Raw genomic sequence first — 16,847 nt, forward strand, 5'->3', positions numbered from 1 at the left:
TTTTCAAAGATCCGTGCCAGGGGCTGGGCTATGATGCTCGCCAGCTCCTTGAGTACCTGGGGTGCAGATTGTCAGGGCCTGCTGACTTGAAGGTATCCAGCTTCTCAAGGTGTTCCTTCACGAGGTCAGCATTAATGAAGGGCAGGGGATCTCCCTCACTTGGACTTCCCTGTCCCATAGCACGCATGGGCATCCCACTCATCATGGTGTCCTGTGACCAGTGGGGTCCCCCAAAGCTCTGTCCTTGGACCCACATTGTTCAACATCTTCATTAATGATGTGGACATTGGAGTCAGGAGCAGATTGCATTAGCTAATCTTAACTAGTAAACAATTGCCTGGATGTCTGCAAGGGCACATATTTATTTCTTATGATAGTAACCCCTCTGGTTCTGGCTACCACAATATCACTCATGATTCTGAACTGTCTGAAAATCAAAAGACTCAGTACAGCATTGGTTTATATCCAGATAACATTTGGAGCTCTTTTTGCTTGGGGAAGGTGTTGAAAGATAAATCAGCTCCAGTACATCAGTAACTCTTCGGAAAACTCAGTTCACTCACTGCCCAGGGATACTGTCGATGATGAACAAGTGTCAGGAGTAGTAAAGGTTGGTTCCAAATGAGCAAGTGTCCACCACTTACAGGGGGCAGATGTTGCCCTATAAAAGGAGATAAAACTAAGCCCCCTAGCTTTTCTACCTATTCACTTGGTCACATGGGGATTTTTAGATTCCTGACTACAAGCATGTATTAGGCTCGCTCTAGAATTCACATTCTCCTGTATTATACAGCATCACTGCTGTGTAGACACAGGAACATTTCAAAAATACTGTGGCACTAGGGTATGTGGTTCTCATAAGTTATTCGACTGCTTACAGGAAAGTAATCACTGTTGGATGTGAGGTATGAACACTAATATCTAGCTGGCAGCTAAGTGAGGTATTCTTATTACCTTTTTACTCCCTTGAACACTTTGTAAAATCAGTCTCCTGCATAGTTCATATTTAATACCTGTCATGGACATAATGTGCACAAGTAGCCTACTGTGAACAGATTTGTGAACTGCAAAGCCATTTCCCTAGTAGGGTCATTGAGCATATGGAGAGTTTTTTAGCTCTCAGATGCTGCATACAATGGGAACCCAACATTTACTACACTTCACTATAAACCCAACAAGTTTTTACTACACCACCTTTATATTAAATTATTCCTGAACTTGCCAGCTCTTCAGATGAGGGATCATCTATTTTTTTTAGTGTTCATCATACAGAGGATGCATCTGTAAATAAATAATTGAATTAAGAAGGAAGGGGACATACACAGCAAGCAGACTTTGTACTTCTCTTGTTTCCAGGAAATAATGTCCCTGGGAATGTGGGCATAGAAAAGAAAGAAGCTATTCTGAATAATAAAAGCCATAGGTTTTACATGACTAAATCTCCCTTAGCTGTGCTGCATCTAAATGTGCATGTGTTCTAAATTCATTGTTGCTGAAATGATGAAAAATAAAGTTAAAGAGAATCCAAATATTTCTTTTGTTAAATGTAATTTATTACCTACAAGTGATCCAGCTATAGTTACTACACTCATAATTCATATCTCCTAAATCCCACTTATCCTAAATCCCACCTATCCTAAGAAGTGGTCAATCAAACTTGTGCAGTGAAATGGGCCAACAGACATGTTGGCTGCAACCAAGAAGCCCAAGCATCTGCATAGGCTATGCTGTTCCTTACTCAGTTTCTAACAAAGTGTGTGTATTGTGTTGTGTCAGTACTTGGCATGTGCTATCAGTGCTACTTATGTATTACAGCAGTGACCTACCAGCTTCTGGTCAACATTTTTCTGCCAGGACAAAGGATATAGGGTGAGACTTTGACTGCTCCTGCTTTGTTCTTGCAAAAGATCTCTCCAGAAGTTTTTGTATTCTTGGTGCCCTAAAGAAATAGCACCTTATCAAAACATATATTAGTGTATACATCATTCCCTAGGGCTCACTAGTCCTAGGCTTATTTATCTTCAGGGCTATACTTTCCATTCTGTAGGGGAGGGAGAAATGGGGTGAAGGAACTCAGGCCAATTCTCTCCAATAGTCTCCAGGCCAGGAACCCTTGGCTAAGTAGTACAGGACAATGATTTTCTGTCCTTTACTGCTTCCCTGGGGTGCTTCATTGCTTTCCTGCTTAGCAATCTTTCTCCTTTCCACTATACTATCTAGAACTTCTGTGAACCTGTTTCTCTGCACCCTATCTGCAATTTTGCCTCTGCTGAAGTCTTTTATAAAAATTGTTTTCCAATCAGCTACTTGGTCACAGGTGACCAGATTCCCTTGTTAAATGTTTCTGGTATTTGGTTCTGAAGGTAATTTATTCTGTCACATAGCACCAATTTCAACCCAATGCAGGTGATATCAGGGACTAAGAAAGTCACACAGAAGAATAAATAACACATTTTTCATATGCCAAAAGATTGTTTAATCCATAAGCACATTTTTGATGAGCAATGTTAAAAGGACTTATTGTCATGAAACTAAACTCTCATTGACTTCAGTGGGGTAGAGCTGAGCCAGCACTGAGTATTGAAAATCCTTTCCTTTGTACACAATCATAGATGGAGTAAGCCAACACTGAGATATAAAGTCAAGCCCAAGGTATGATAAACCAAACAACATCTTACCCACAGCACTTAAATATGTTCATTACCATGCTCATTAAGGCTAGGGTCAGCTAAATATTTTCTCTACATACCTCGAGGTACTAGGCGCAGCTGATGAATGCTGCAATGCTGGGATGGATAGAGCATCCCACAGGAGCATGGTGGGGGACCTGCATGCTTGACAGTGAACTCAGAAGTGGACCAGAAGTACTTCGGACCCACTCTCATGCTCCCCTAGGTTGGCGATTGGCTAGGGGGGGGACCCAGTTCCCCCCCCCAGACCCAGGAGGCACCAGTCACTGAGTTGGGGAATGGGGGAGGTCCCCCGTTCGCTCCCCGGCAGACCCAGAAGTGGACCAGAAGTGCTTCTTGGTTCACTTCCAGGTTTGCTGCCAAGCACACTGGGGATCACCCTCCTCCCCCGCTCCCATAGGAAGCTCTATCCATCACACCATCTCAGCATTCACTTGCTGCCTGGTACCTTGAGGTATGTAGAAAAAACATGTAAAGCTGTGTCTATGTCTGAATCATCAAATTTTTTTGAAACTCTCTGAATTGATTCACAGCATTCTGATTCAATTTAGAGAGATTAAAGCATCTCCTGATTCAATGCAGAATTGGAAATTCAGCTGCAGAATCAGGCTGAATCCCCACTGAATTGAATCAGTGACTGAAGCTTTGCACAGCCGTAGAAGCAGCCCTTATCAGGCTTGTCCCTGAGGCCAGACTCTGGCTAGGCCAGCACCTCAGGCTGGTGGCAAGGGGAGGGAATTAAACTCCCCTGTCTCTGCGTATGGGAACCCAGTTCGGTTCCATCCAGCTTTCCCTCCTCTTGCTCAGCAGCTGAGGGCCTGGACAAAGTCAGCTGGCATGGCTCTGTTATTTGCCCAGGGCTCAGGCTCGGACTGGGGCTGCAGAAGGGGCTGCGGGGCTGAATCCAGCTGGCCTGTGGGTGTTGCTGAGGGCAGAGGCATTGGGGCAACTGGGGCGGGGACCACAGGGCTGCATGGTCAGACTGCTCCTGGCTCCCTGTGTTGCCCTGAGGTGTCAGGCCAGTGCTCAGGATCTCAATATTGTGCTGTTAGGAGAGTGTGGTGTACAATTGCACATGCACACATAAAAATCAAGTAAGCACACATACACTCACTAGGTGCATACACCCTCACTAGGCATACATACTCACACTAGCAACTCAGATACGCACACGTCCAAAATAACCATTCTAGGTACATGTACACCTATCACCAATTTCAGCTCATACATGCTACACACACCAAATTTAGACAGAATCAGTTACCAACACCTGCATATCCAATACACATACATGGATTACTAATTCATATGCCACACACACCATGATATCTATATATGTGTATATATATGTGTGTATTCACTAATTCACACATATACCACCCACCTACACATAGACATAGGTGAGTTCCTAAGCTGGGTGTTGTGATGTGTATATGTATGTATGTGTGTGTTTGGCGTACTTGGAATACCTGGAGAAAGTTTAAGGTAAGAAATTAGAAGTGTAGGGAATGAAAGTTGCTGGGAGTGAAAGTCACCGGGACCAGGATTAGAACCAGTAACTAGAGGGACCAGGGCTGAAGAACTGAGGCTTGGGGGTAACTTTAGGTTAATTGATCTTAATTGATTAAAAGAAAATGCCCAAAGCCTGCAGAACAGGGGAGCGATGCCAGCACAGAGGCTGGGATTGGAGCCAAAGCTACGGGGGACCTGAAAAGGTAGATGGATGCACGCACAATGGCAGCAGGGGTTAGAGAGGCTTGGTGTAGGGGCTGAAGTCCACTGAAGTCCAGGAGGAGAGAGAGAGACAGAGAGAGAGAGTCCAAATTGTAGGAGGGGGTGTGCAGGTAATATCTACCTATCTGAGGCTGAAAGTTGATCTTCGATGGCCAGTTGGGGTCTCCTTCAGCTTGGTGTTGTCCAGAAGGGGTCACCGGCAGGGCCTCTGGGGTGGATAGGTGATGTGAAGCTAGTCTGGTCTGGATGGAAATGGTGATCCCACTGGGTCTGTCTTCACTGCCCCTTTTTATAGGGGCAGATGTTGTGTGACCCTAGTGACAGGAGGCATGCCCAGGCAAGGGTCAGCCCCTGGTGTACTGAGCATGTGTGCTCCATGCAGGGGTGTGCAGTTTCGGGTGTCTGTAATGGTGGGGTACAATGGTAGAGTTCTTGGTTCTGCAGGGTCTTTTGTCTTTCAAATGCTGGGTTCTTGTTTCTGTTCCTGGGTGAACTCTGTGGTTCCTGGATGAATCAATGTGAGGTGATGGCCTGGTCATTACAAGCCATTGTAGAGGCCTACAACCATTGTATTTCAATCATTCCCAATCACTTTCATTCATCTGGGAACCAATTTACATGGGAGGGGTACATGAATCATACAATTGCAACACAGGGGATGCCCAAGCAGAGAACACAAGATGAAGACTTGACATATAAAATAGAAACTTGACATGACTTTGATTCATTTACAAACACAGGCCTAAACCATACAACATCCATATGAAACAATAAAAATCAATATGAAAATGATAATAATACAATATAAAACAGTAAAAATCCATACAAACCTAATAATTATACAATGTAAACCAGTGGATATCCAAAACCAAAAACTTGCTAGCAAAATAAAAATGTTAAAGCTTATCCTAAATCTGTGCTCACTTATGCTTGTCTGTAGGGAATAGAGAGGGAGAGAAAGAGAAGTCAGAAATAGTTGGGGAAGGGAAGGGAATGCATATCTATCATATATGTATGTATTAAAAAATAAAAACTGGGGGTTTTGCTACACCTGCACCTAAACTGGGTGGGGCTGTCTTGGAGCCCCAGCCAGCTGGGTAGGGTCACACAGGTAAGCCCATGGGGTCAGGACCCTTCCCAGTCCACTGCAGTTCTGTAACAGCTGAGGCCAGATCAGAGGTGCTGGCAGGCCCTGAGCCCATCAGCCACCACCGCCACACCCAGTGGGCTCCAGCTACACAAGCACCACCCCCCAAGTGGTACAGCATGGCCACTGCAGCGGCAGCTGGAGGTGAGGGGGGAAGAACAGCCCCATACCTTAGCCAGCCTACAGGTAGATGGGGTGGCGGGGCTGGTTGTGAGGCTGCACAAGGCAGGGGGCACAGTATGGGTGGCTGCCAGGCTCAGGGCTGGCCAACACCTCCAAGCTGGCCCAGGAAGCCTGTTCCCCAGCCATCCCCCATCTGTGCTGCTGGGCTTGGCTGTCATGCAGCCACAGTGGGCTGAGAAGGGTCCTGTCCCCATGGGCCACCCTGTAGAGCCATACCCAGTAGACTTGGGCTCCATGACAGTCCTGCCTGACTTGGGTGCATGAAGCCACTAAGCATCCAGGGCCCCAGCTGTAGCTGCAGCCTGCTGGGAAGGACCCAGACCTGGGCAGACCCCTGTCTCCACCCTCAGCAAGTGAGGTAGGTGGATGGTGGGGCCATGACAGCTGGCTTTGGCCGTGCTCTCTCCTCTGCTACTGTGCTGGGGAGGTGGAGAATGGGTGACAGGGGCTGCAGTCTCCAGACAGCAGGGGAATAAACCCCATCCCTGCTCCCTTTGCTTCAGGAGACCATGCCTCTGGCCATGCCCCTTCCCCTGCTCTGGCTAGAGAGCAGAAGGAAGGGGCCAGCCCAGAACTCTGGACCAGAAAGCACAGCCCTGCCCAGGGCTGCAAAGCATCTGGGATGCTGGGGGACTCTGATTTAACTTAAACCAGGAAGAGGTCTGGGACAGAAGTTGCATAAACCACTTTGACCCAGATCAGTTAAGTGTAACAAGGTTTATCTTAAACTAGTTTCGGCCATTTTTAAACTGGTTTATGCACAGTGAGCTTCTGTTCTGTTACATGTTTAAACCAGTTTCTGATCACTTAAGCCACTTTGCATGTAACTTATGTCCCTAGCCTAAGAGGCAAAGCAGACCAACAGAATAGCTTGCTTAGGCAAACAGAGGTTACCTTTGATTGTGGTGCACAGAATATTTTTATATTCTACTCTTGCAAGCACTGAACTGGAAAGGGTCTCCAGGATCACAGTCCAGTCCTCTGTCTGAAAGCAATCATTTCTTCAAAACAGTCCAGAAGAACATCAGTTCCAGTTGCCCTTGCATAGCAAGGGGTTGTAATATTATTGTCCATTTCTTCTTAAACCACTAAGAGAGTTTTTAATAGTGAGATGCCTAAAATGTTTTGTACAGATTGATTAGGAATAAATCCATGCAAAACATAGCTGTTTTTCTATATCAATTGATACATCATGTTACCCCTTTTTCCTTCTCATGGGATCTTGTAATATAGAAATAAAACCTGAAAGTTCTTAAAGTATTAGGAAGTTTGTGCTGGTCACTACGTACTCATGAAAAGAATTACATTTTGTCTGAATAACTCTGCCTCATTTTAGAGTCTCAGTGAGCACTTGTAGTTAGGTAGTCCCATAAGATTGGTAGAGATTCAGATTCCCAAATGTTTAAATATTTATTGGTCTAACTGCATTTGATAGTTCGGTGACAGGATTTGCTTTCATTTTTAATTAAGTATTTAATCATTAATTATTATTGATTTACCCATTGACCTCAAGAAAATGAGTTTGAGACAGTACAGGATTTCAGATTCATCTATTGAGACTTCTTAATCTTTTGAGTACTGACGGGGTTAAGATATAAAGCAATTCATTATTTACATACATATAAAAAAGCCCTCCCCCCCACCGCAATATTCTACTGTTAGGGATCTGCCAATTCCCAACTGCTTGTATGTACTCTTTAACTTTGTTCAGTCCTAGTAGTTAGAATATGAATCTCCCTCTCCTAGGCTGAGTCCATTACCCATTAGGCTATTATGTAAAAGGCGAGTACCACCATTAGCCTCTCACCCTCAAAACAGCTTCGTGTTCTGGATCCCATCTGGATGGGAATACTGAAGATGCAGCCCTTAACCAAGCCATCTAAATTCCAGCTATGGGGTAGGGAGCAGGTGGGGGGGCGGGGCTAGCAGGGCCTGCTGCAGGGCTTGGTGGGGTTCAGGAGGGTTTGGCAGAATTAGGGTGGCTACTGGGGTCCATTAGTGGGTTTACTTAGACTGGGTTGACCATTTTTATATTTTTCTAACTTTCCTGAACTTCTGTAAATTTCATGCTTAGATTGACTTAACTAAGTGTATGCTCCACATCTGGGTGCACTAAATTTGATCAGGCGGTCATTTTTAATGCAATCTAACCTCCCTGTATGTACCATCAGAGTCTGTGCCCTCTGGATTACCTTCTGGAGGTGCCTAATGCTTTCTGGCTATGTCTATACATGTGTTTACACATGCATAAACTTAATGTGCATTAGCTTAATGCACATTAAGGTGGTTTGTGTGCATATCTAGATGAGCCCGCACTAACTCAGGTGCGTGGACCAACTTGTCACTAAAGTTAGTCCCAAGTTAATGGACCCACTACATTAATGGACTTTAGTACATCTACATGCTCGCTAATGTGATTTAGCTATTTGCGCATAAATTTGCTACCTGCTTTATGCCATTTTTAAGGTGTATTACAGGGGCGCACGTGTAGATCCACACCCTTAATGAACCTTAATTGGGGGTAATGTGCATGAAATGTGCACGTGTAGACATACCCTCCATGTTTCTTTATATCACTCTCCTGGGGCCAGGAGCCTAATTTTGTATTTGTTGTGATAACTAAATTGGAAGCATGGAAGGGAAAAAATGAAATTTTCCCTATGCCTTTCAGAAGCTGGCAGGTATATGGTAAGGAGAAAGTTTATATCATTGTTCCTTGACAATGAGTGCATTATATTTAGGGTTCTTAAATATGTTGTTGTTAATTATTAAATCATTGGTATGCCAGGCTTGATTACTACTGTATTTGCATACCACAGATCACCACGTAAGTCACACACCTTATTTTCAGAAGGCAGAATGTTTGATCACTATTATAATGGGTCATAACAATTCCATTAAAGCTAAACAAAAAAAATAAAAAGAAAAAATAACTATATTGTTTTCGTCTGTTCCCCAGTGAACTCTGTGCACTGGTCTTTGTTCTACTTTGAGCTCCAGTGAGCAAGGCTGTGCAAAGGCAGCATCTCACAGGTTCATGGATACAGCCTTCTCCTCAATCAGAGGCCATATCACCAGGCATCTGGTTTGCCAGGGCTTTTGCAAATATCCTGTCATCAACATTATATAGCAAAATATGAGAAACATTTTCAGTGACACTACTTTTATTATTAATATAATTTATTTCCATTTATAAAAAATGCAAATGTTCCTTATCCATAGCCCCATGAGCGTGAATAACCTTTACAAAACACAATTAATTAATACAATTATAGTTATGTCTCTGAATGTGGGAGGAAACACTTTCTTTATTGAAGAATGAGAATATGGTTTCAGCAAGGTAATATTATATCTTTATGTTTAAAGGGAATTCAATACTCACCTGATCTGAGCCTGATGTGTTACTGAAATGAGATCATCAATTACTGTCTGCTTTTCTTCTTGAGGTAATGCTTATTTAAATTGTTCGTGATTTCTTTTGACAGTTTGAGCAAATGCAATTTTCATAAAAAGGATTTTTACTGCTTTCTGTTCTTGCTTCAATATATAATTTCTAATACAATTTTTAAGACTTTGGCTATTTTTTTATTCTTTAACACCCACTGATGTGGATGCACTCAGACTGCTGCATTTTAGGACTTTTCACTACTGGGGTTTGATTAAATGTGCTATTAGTCATCTCCATTTATTCCAAATCTGGAAAGTCCCTTTTAAGCACAAGCATTCCAGCTTTATCTGTTTGTCAAGAAAAGCTCATTTTTCATTGATGGTTTTCTTTTTCACTAGTAAAGAGAGGGACAGCTCTATAAAGAGCTTTGCAGTTATCCATAAATGATAATGATGAGTGTCCATCAACCACCCTAGAGGCCACAATACCTCCTTATTGCTTTTTCCAAATGAACACACATCAACAGCATGATGATACAAAAGATACAAATAAAAGTTTCCAGCTAAACATTTACTAGTGTTCCCTAAGTATCTCAGTCTTGTCTGCCAGTGCAGAACAGATTATCCTAAATAAAGTACAATTCTTTGTGTTCAGGAAACAAATTGTAACAAATTGTTTTGCATACTAACTTTGCTAGGACATAAATACATACATTCTCAACCATTCAGATGCCATTGCAATTCTAGTGCCACACAGCATCACCTCATTGTGTCAGCTGATGTGCTGCCAAAAAACGGCAGTGAAGGCAATACGGTCAGAGGTATAAAAAACCTTCAGTACCATACACATTGGGTGTTTCCTTTCAAGGAGGACCTGAAAATACTAATTTAGTATTCTGTGCCAAAATTTGCCTGAAGGATGGGAAAACTTCCAGTTGGACAAAGGTTGAAATAATTGAACTATTTAGAGAAGGGATGTGTCATGTGTATGCAGAATAATAAATTGTAGAAGAAAGATAGATTAGGCACATACATTCAATATTTTCATGATGCAAAAAAAAAGGGATGAAACAGTGAGGGTTCATACTTACCAAATTCATTTTGACAAAACCATCCAGGGTTAGACTTGTTCAGATTAAAAAACAAATAGTTTGGAGCAGATATGGAGGCTCATGTTTATGCAAATAACGTAACCTCTAAGTAACGGGTTTAGAATGAAGTGTTCTCTATGGACAGGTTATTCTATACTTCCTACTGGAAGGTTTCTTATACTGTGTTGCGAAGCATTCAGTTTTGAACACAGTAGGAGGATAGATATTAGAACGTGGGTCTGGTATAGTATAGCAGGTTCTTAGTTCCTAATCTTCTAACAGCTTCAGGGCATTCTGCCCTAAGTTTCCTGATTTCAGTATTGGGTATTATTTTAAATTAATTGTTATTAATATGAAAGTGTGTGTAGTTTGACAGTCAGTGGCACAGGTTTGGTATGCAGTGCTTTGCAACTGTCTCTGTGTCATTTTGCATTTGCTTTATCAACCAAACTGGTGTCTGTTTGTGTTTCTGAAATAGACAAGCAAAGGTTTAAAATCATGATAAATATATTTAAATGTCCACAGGTGTCAGAAAACATTGACAGTCATTCTTATGCAATATTGAGAAATCAAATTAAAACAGTTGTTCTGAAATGGATGCCTCAGCATGGTTATTAATGATATCATCTCTATAATCATAACTTTCCTTGGTCAGGAAACCCATTACACACTGGCTGCTACATTGATTCCCCAATGGCATGAATCTTTATGGCTGCAGGGTAACTACATACCTTTCACATGTTTGCTGTACTGTGGGGCAAATATAGATACTACCTCATTCAGGGATGGTTTCTAAATCAATGCCAACCATAGCATAATTATCGGTACTATTCTAAGCAATTTGTTTAGCTGGCTTAACTAACCTGTGATGGCATTGACTCTGCTGAACTGGCCTAAGCAAGATATTCTCACTCAGTTTTAACTCTGTCCTAACTGAAATAAAGTCATATTCTCGGTTTACCAGAGTGACATGGCAAATAAAAAATGACTGTGTGAAAACAAATTCATAGCCCTGAGCACTACTGCTTCTTAAGGCACATTTTCCATAAAAACATGGATGTACCAGTAAGCACTTCTGGGCAGGCATCTACACATGCAGAGAAGTAGGAGCAGATTTGCTGCTAATTGCAGCAAACTCCTCCTGCTTCCTGAGGCCCTGAAATTGGCCCCTGCCACCACCCAGGGCAGCTCTAGGCTCCTTTGGGGTGCTACACTAGGGCCTGGCAGGGAACACTGGGCCAAGAGACAGCTGTCTCCTGGCTGGGGCTGGGACATGATACCCTGTCCCCTAGAGTTGTCTGCTGCTGGGGGGTGGGTGATGTCCCCCTGCCCCACTAGCAGGGAGCTCCTGGCCGTGGCTCCCTGATCAGGGGCAGGTCCCAGCCCCTGCCCCAAACCAGCAGTGGGGCAGCTAGCAACTAGCTCACTTTTAGCTGCCCCACAGGCAGACTGGGGTAGGGAGCTTCGATCAACCCCATCCCTGCAGCTCTTTCTAATATCCATGCCTTGATCACCCTATTGGGGCATGGGGCTGAGACCTGCCCCAAACCAGGACAGTTCTTAGCCTCCACCCCATGTTCAGGGTAGAGGATGGGGAGTCTGTTCCTCACTCAGGTCTGCAAGTGTGGAGCAAGGTAGGAAACAAGCTGGGGAGCTTGTTCCCTGCTGAGCTCTGTGAGCAGGCAGCTGAGTAGGGAAGAGGCTCTGGAGCTTGTTCCCCCCTCAGCTCCACTAGTGCAGAGCAGGATGGTGAAAAGGCTGGGGAACTTGTTCCCTGCTCAGCTCTGGGAGCACGGAGCTGGTGGGGAAGAGGCTGGGAAGCATGTTCAGTGTGGGGAACAAGCTCCCCAGTCTCTCCCCTTCCCAGCTTCATGCTCATGGAACTAGGTGGGGAATAAGCTCCCCAGCTCCTGCTAGTAGGGAGCTCCCAGCATCAGCTCTGCACTTTTGGGGCCACACTGGGAGAACCTTATCTCCCACAGTTGTGGGGCTGGTGCTGGGAAACCCCAATTGCAATGGTGGAGTGGGGGCTGGGACATAAAGATCTCTTAGCCCCTGCTCCCCAATCACGATCTTGGAGCTGTGGGGCTTGGAGCTCCCTGCTGTGAAGCAGGGGGACATAGTCCCTCCCTGGGCTTTGGTGGTGGAGCCCACCCTGGCAGCAGGGAGCAAATTGGTACAGGGAACAATCTCCCACCCCCTGGTAGATGGCTGCCTGGGAGCAGATTTGCTCGTGATGTACATAAGAGCTACTGCACCATTACTAATCAAAAGTAAATTTGCTACTTGCATTTGCAGGTAGCAATTTTATTCATTATTAGTGAGGTTTACTGCGTAGTAGGCATGTGCAAACATGCTTACTGCACAGTAAGCTATGCTACTGCACAGTTAAGCATTTCATGTAGATGCTCCCACAGAGTGGTTAGTTCTGTCAGCTATTCTCCCTCCCTCCTGAGCCATGTACAAATATAAATCTTACTCTCAAGCCTGGACTCAACCCTTGTGGGAATTTTAAAAAGACAAAGGCCTTTTTACATCTATGCATCAGTGTAGCCAGTTGGGATGGGTAGGCCAGAAGTGTCTGCACAACTTCTGGGGCTCACATCTGACAGAATCCTGTTTTGCTTTCTGAAAATTTGGATATGCATTTGGTTGTGGTCATTTGGTACTGCGATCAGAATATACAGTTGTTCTCAGTAAGTAGACACATAGGTTAGTATCCTGGAATATGATTTTGCATATATTTTTACACAGCAAATGAAGAATAATGAAAATATTTTTATCTCCTGAATGCAAACATTTGGAATGAACAAATCAAACCAATATATTCTACCACCAAGGAAAGCTACAGTAGTTTACTAATGAATATGTAATGCCTACATTAACATTTTTATTAGGCTCAAGTCATCATTTTGTTTCACAGCCATAAACACAGTGGACCATGCATGAAATTACTACTTTTTCAAGAGAATGAGTTGTGTCGCTAGTTGTAAAGGCTGTAAACCTTTGCTTAACTACTGTGCTTGTTGCTCTAATAAGTTTCTTTGCTATAGCTTTTCTTTTCTATTAGCTTGGTACCATATAGTGTGTTAGTAATGGCTCTAGCGTGTTTTAGGATAACTCATTTATTTAACTAACACCAGGAAATAACTGATTCAGTGATCATGGTATTAATTCTGCTGTAATTGATCTGAGAAAAGTTCCTATTCTTGAATCTGAAACTGTCTGTATGTGAGAGTCTGAGGTGGTTCTCAATTCTGGAATGCACGCAACGTGTGACAATTTCCTGATGAGACTTTTAACTCTTTACAGCACAAGCATCACTTATTTATTCTGATATAGCTGTGCCTTGTCTTACCTGCAGAACTTTCTACATTTAAACAAATAAATGAATAAAAGTGTCATGGGTAGGCAAAGAGGAAAGAAGTACTTCATGTTGGACAAGAATTTCACAACATTACCTTCATGGATATGACATGTGGAAATGATGAGACATATTGTACATTTTGAATTCCAAGGAGTTTGCAGGGAGATACCAAAGCCATAGCACTATGCTGAAGCTTCATATCCGGAGAGCAGTTCACAGATATGCCTACAGTTCTGTAGTAAGAGTCATATTCATATTTCCAAAATTATCCAGCACCCAATATTTCACTGATACTCATCCACTCTTCTGTTTCTTCAGGTCTAATGTATCATGGAGTTTTTGAGAAGAACAGTTTCTAGATGGAACAATGTCTTAAACAAAGGTATTTCATCAGGATTTTTTTTATGTTTTGGTTTGTGAAAAAAACCTGCAAGTGCATTTATATGTTCATTTTGAGTCTGGGCCATGTGAGAGACCTGTTAGGATCCTCTTTATTTTCTGGATGTGATAAGTGTATACACCCAGTGTATACAGAAGAGTGAATTCCCTTTTTAACTTGGAAGTTTTATGCAGTATCCTGCAGAAATGGCAGGGACTAATGGCAGGCCACTAAAAAACAGGGACATCTAAGGTGTCTTGGCAACTCCTCTGTAAAGGAATCAGAGGGAAGAGAAAAGTAAGGATGCACCAAGACTGCTGAAAAAAGGCATGCATTTTTGTGAAACTAGGAGTAAAAAAGAGAAAGGGACTGATGGTCTGATTTGTTTGTTGTTCTGTAAAATTTTGGCTGAAGAAAAACACTTGGATTTCTTGCAGCACTAAGCCTAGGTAGTAAGGAAAAATACAGATTTTTTATTAATTTATTTTTAAAACTTGTCTAAAATGAAGTGCACTTGGCCTCTTGCTTGGCCAAGAGGCTGAAATATGATAGCAGAGAGTGTCTGTTTAGTGATGATTGTTGACCCCATTAGTTGTTTGCTTTGATCATAAAACTCAGAACTGGGTTATAAACATCCACCAGCATCCAGCTAATATATAGGTGTGTGAAAAAAAAGGTGAAGTTGCTCATATAAAGGAATACATTTTTCAAAATGGAGGGGGAGTTCAAAGTTCTTTCAGGGAATCTTCAAACACTGTTCCCTCAATTGCTTTTGTTGCACTGGCAAAATCATTTTGAAAATGTGAAAAGAAGGCAAAGTTTTCTCAACAAAAGTGAGAAAAATTTGTTTTGCTTTGGTTTTTTAACATTAAAAGGTCTCAAGTGATCATTGTTTCAATTAATGTAATGTAAGCAATTGACATATTTTAAGAAAACTCAGATCAAAATAGCAATTTTGTTGGAGGGTTTTTAGTTGAAAAAAATCATCCTTGTAGCCTAACTTACCCTTATGTTACAGATGCATTCAGAGGAACATATAGGTACTGATGAGAATGATCCTGACATGCTGCTTTTGTTTCAGATTAATGAAGGATCATGAAAAACAGGTACAGAAGAGGTTTTGCAGCTATAATTGATCTGCCTGCCTGCCTGCATGTGGATTGTAACTACAGTAGGATTAGAAGTGCTGGGTTTGATGTCAGGAGTCTTATTACTCACATGATTATTAATTATGTCTCTCAACCAAGGAAGCTGAGTAACAAGGCTCAGGAGATTTGCCCCTTTCTGACTCTGATACAGCATCAGCATGCCCTCTATCCTCAAAGGAGCATTAAGGGGTCACACCAAACTCTTTGAATTAGCAATAATAGAGCTCTTGCTGCAAACAGCAAAGTTGTCCAGTTCTGCAGGCTGCTCTCCCCAAGCTCAGAGGTTTGACAAGAGGCACAGAGAGTCTCTGAATTCATGTCTCATGAGAAATAGGTGAAGGTTAGTAAATTTTGCTATCTGCATGCAAAATTAACGGGTATGCTCCTTTCTGTTATGAATAAGGAACATCCACACCTAAAGGGCTGTTGACTTGTTCTATTAGGAACAATGCTATTCTTCAGTGTAACAGCATTTAAGCTTATTGACAGGCACAGCAACTGTCCACATTTGTCATATCACCTGATGTCGTCACCAGGCAAAAAAGCTAATGAAAGAATGAATTCATCAGGAATGCATGTAGATATAATGAATGCAACTCACACAGTTAATCCATCCACATGTACTGTGTGAGTAGACCATTGCTGATGTAATGAAAAACAACATAGGTACACAATGTAAACAGACCATATCAGAATAGAACTGTCTGGACACACCTACACAGGATGCTATGTCACCATTGTGACATGGTATGGCGACTTAGCATCCATGGGTGTCTACACATGACCAGCAGCTCCTCCATTATAGTGCGCCGCTGTGACAAAGTAGTTGCTAAAAATAACCATGTGCCATGCCTATGGCACAGTACAGGCGGTTACTGTGCGATGTTTTAGTACTCCCAAAAGGAAGTACTAAATCACAGCGCTGTAACATCACTGTGGATGTTGTTACAACATGTAGATGTGCCCTCACGGAATGATGAAATCATTATTCTTCTGGATACTGCTTATAGTAGTACCTGCAATCTGTTGCATAAAAATCCAATATAGTGGATAAGGGACATTCCACTCATTTTATGATAGGGAATAATGTGGATGGAAAATAATTGACAATGCTTCAAGAAATGAGCTCATGATGTGCACAGACTGACTGTGTGCACTTGTCCTGTGCTGCATTCATTCACAGGTTCATCCTTAAAAACAAATATCTAGAAGTGTGCATGTCCTAATCAAGATTACTGTTGCTTCCCAGCAGCAGGTGCCACCTGCCAGTTCCATCAAACCAGAAGATTTACTGGACTGTACAGTTCAGTGGGTTGCCAAGGGCCATGTCACTACAAATGAGTGTATTGTCTGTGCTGTTTGCTCAAATGTCTAGCATACCATACAGCAGCCTGTTTACTACTAGTGCCCAAGAGCTGTGATATTGGGTAGTTAATAAGAATATTCAAGTAAATTCCCTGCATCTCTTTTATTTAAGTTTTGTCATACGATGCATCTGAAAACTACATTAATCAGAGATGTGTCTTCTTATAGAACTTGACAGCATGCTGCTGACTCTTCCATTTGAACATTATTCTGGGGCCACATCTCAAAAAGGAAACTTGCTGAAGAACTGCAACATCTGGTGCTCATGTCCATCAGAATGAGACCATGAACTTATTCATATGACATTATAGATTTGCTCTATTACCACAGTGCTGATAGTATGCTTGGCCCCAGGA

The 16,847-nt window shown here is 42.5% G+C and overlaps 1 long non-coding RNA gene across 2 annotated transcripts in view; it reads left to right on the forward strand.

Annotated features, from left to right (window-relative positions):
- Positions 1 to 16,579, forward strand: part of LOC109319902 — a 47,041-nt gene extending 30,462 nt beyond the window's left edge. The window contains exons 3-5 of one of the 2 annotated variants that reach the window (XR_002103664.1): positions 9,121 to 9,200; positions 13,597 to 13,837; positions 15,060 to 16,579. This is a non-coding gene — a long non-coding RNA (uncharacterized LOC109319902). The remainder of the gene's footprint in view (positions 1 to 9,120; positions 9,201 to 13,596; positions 13,838 to 15,059) is intronic. The other variant, XR_002103663.1, reaches the window with a different exon arrangement.
- The last annotated feature ends 268 nt before the right edge of the window (positions 16,580 to 16,847 follow it).

This window comes from Crocodylus porosus, unplaced genomic scaffold (genome assembly GCF_001723895.1).
Source record: "Crocodylus porosus isolate Cpor-Errol unplaced genomic scaffold, CroPor_comp1, whole genome shotgun sequence".
Taxonomy (NCBI): Eukaryota; Metazoa; Chordata; order Crocodylia; family Crocodylidae; genus Crocodylus; species Crocodylus porosus.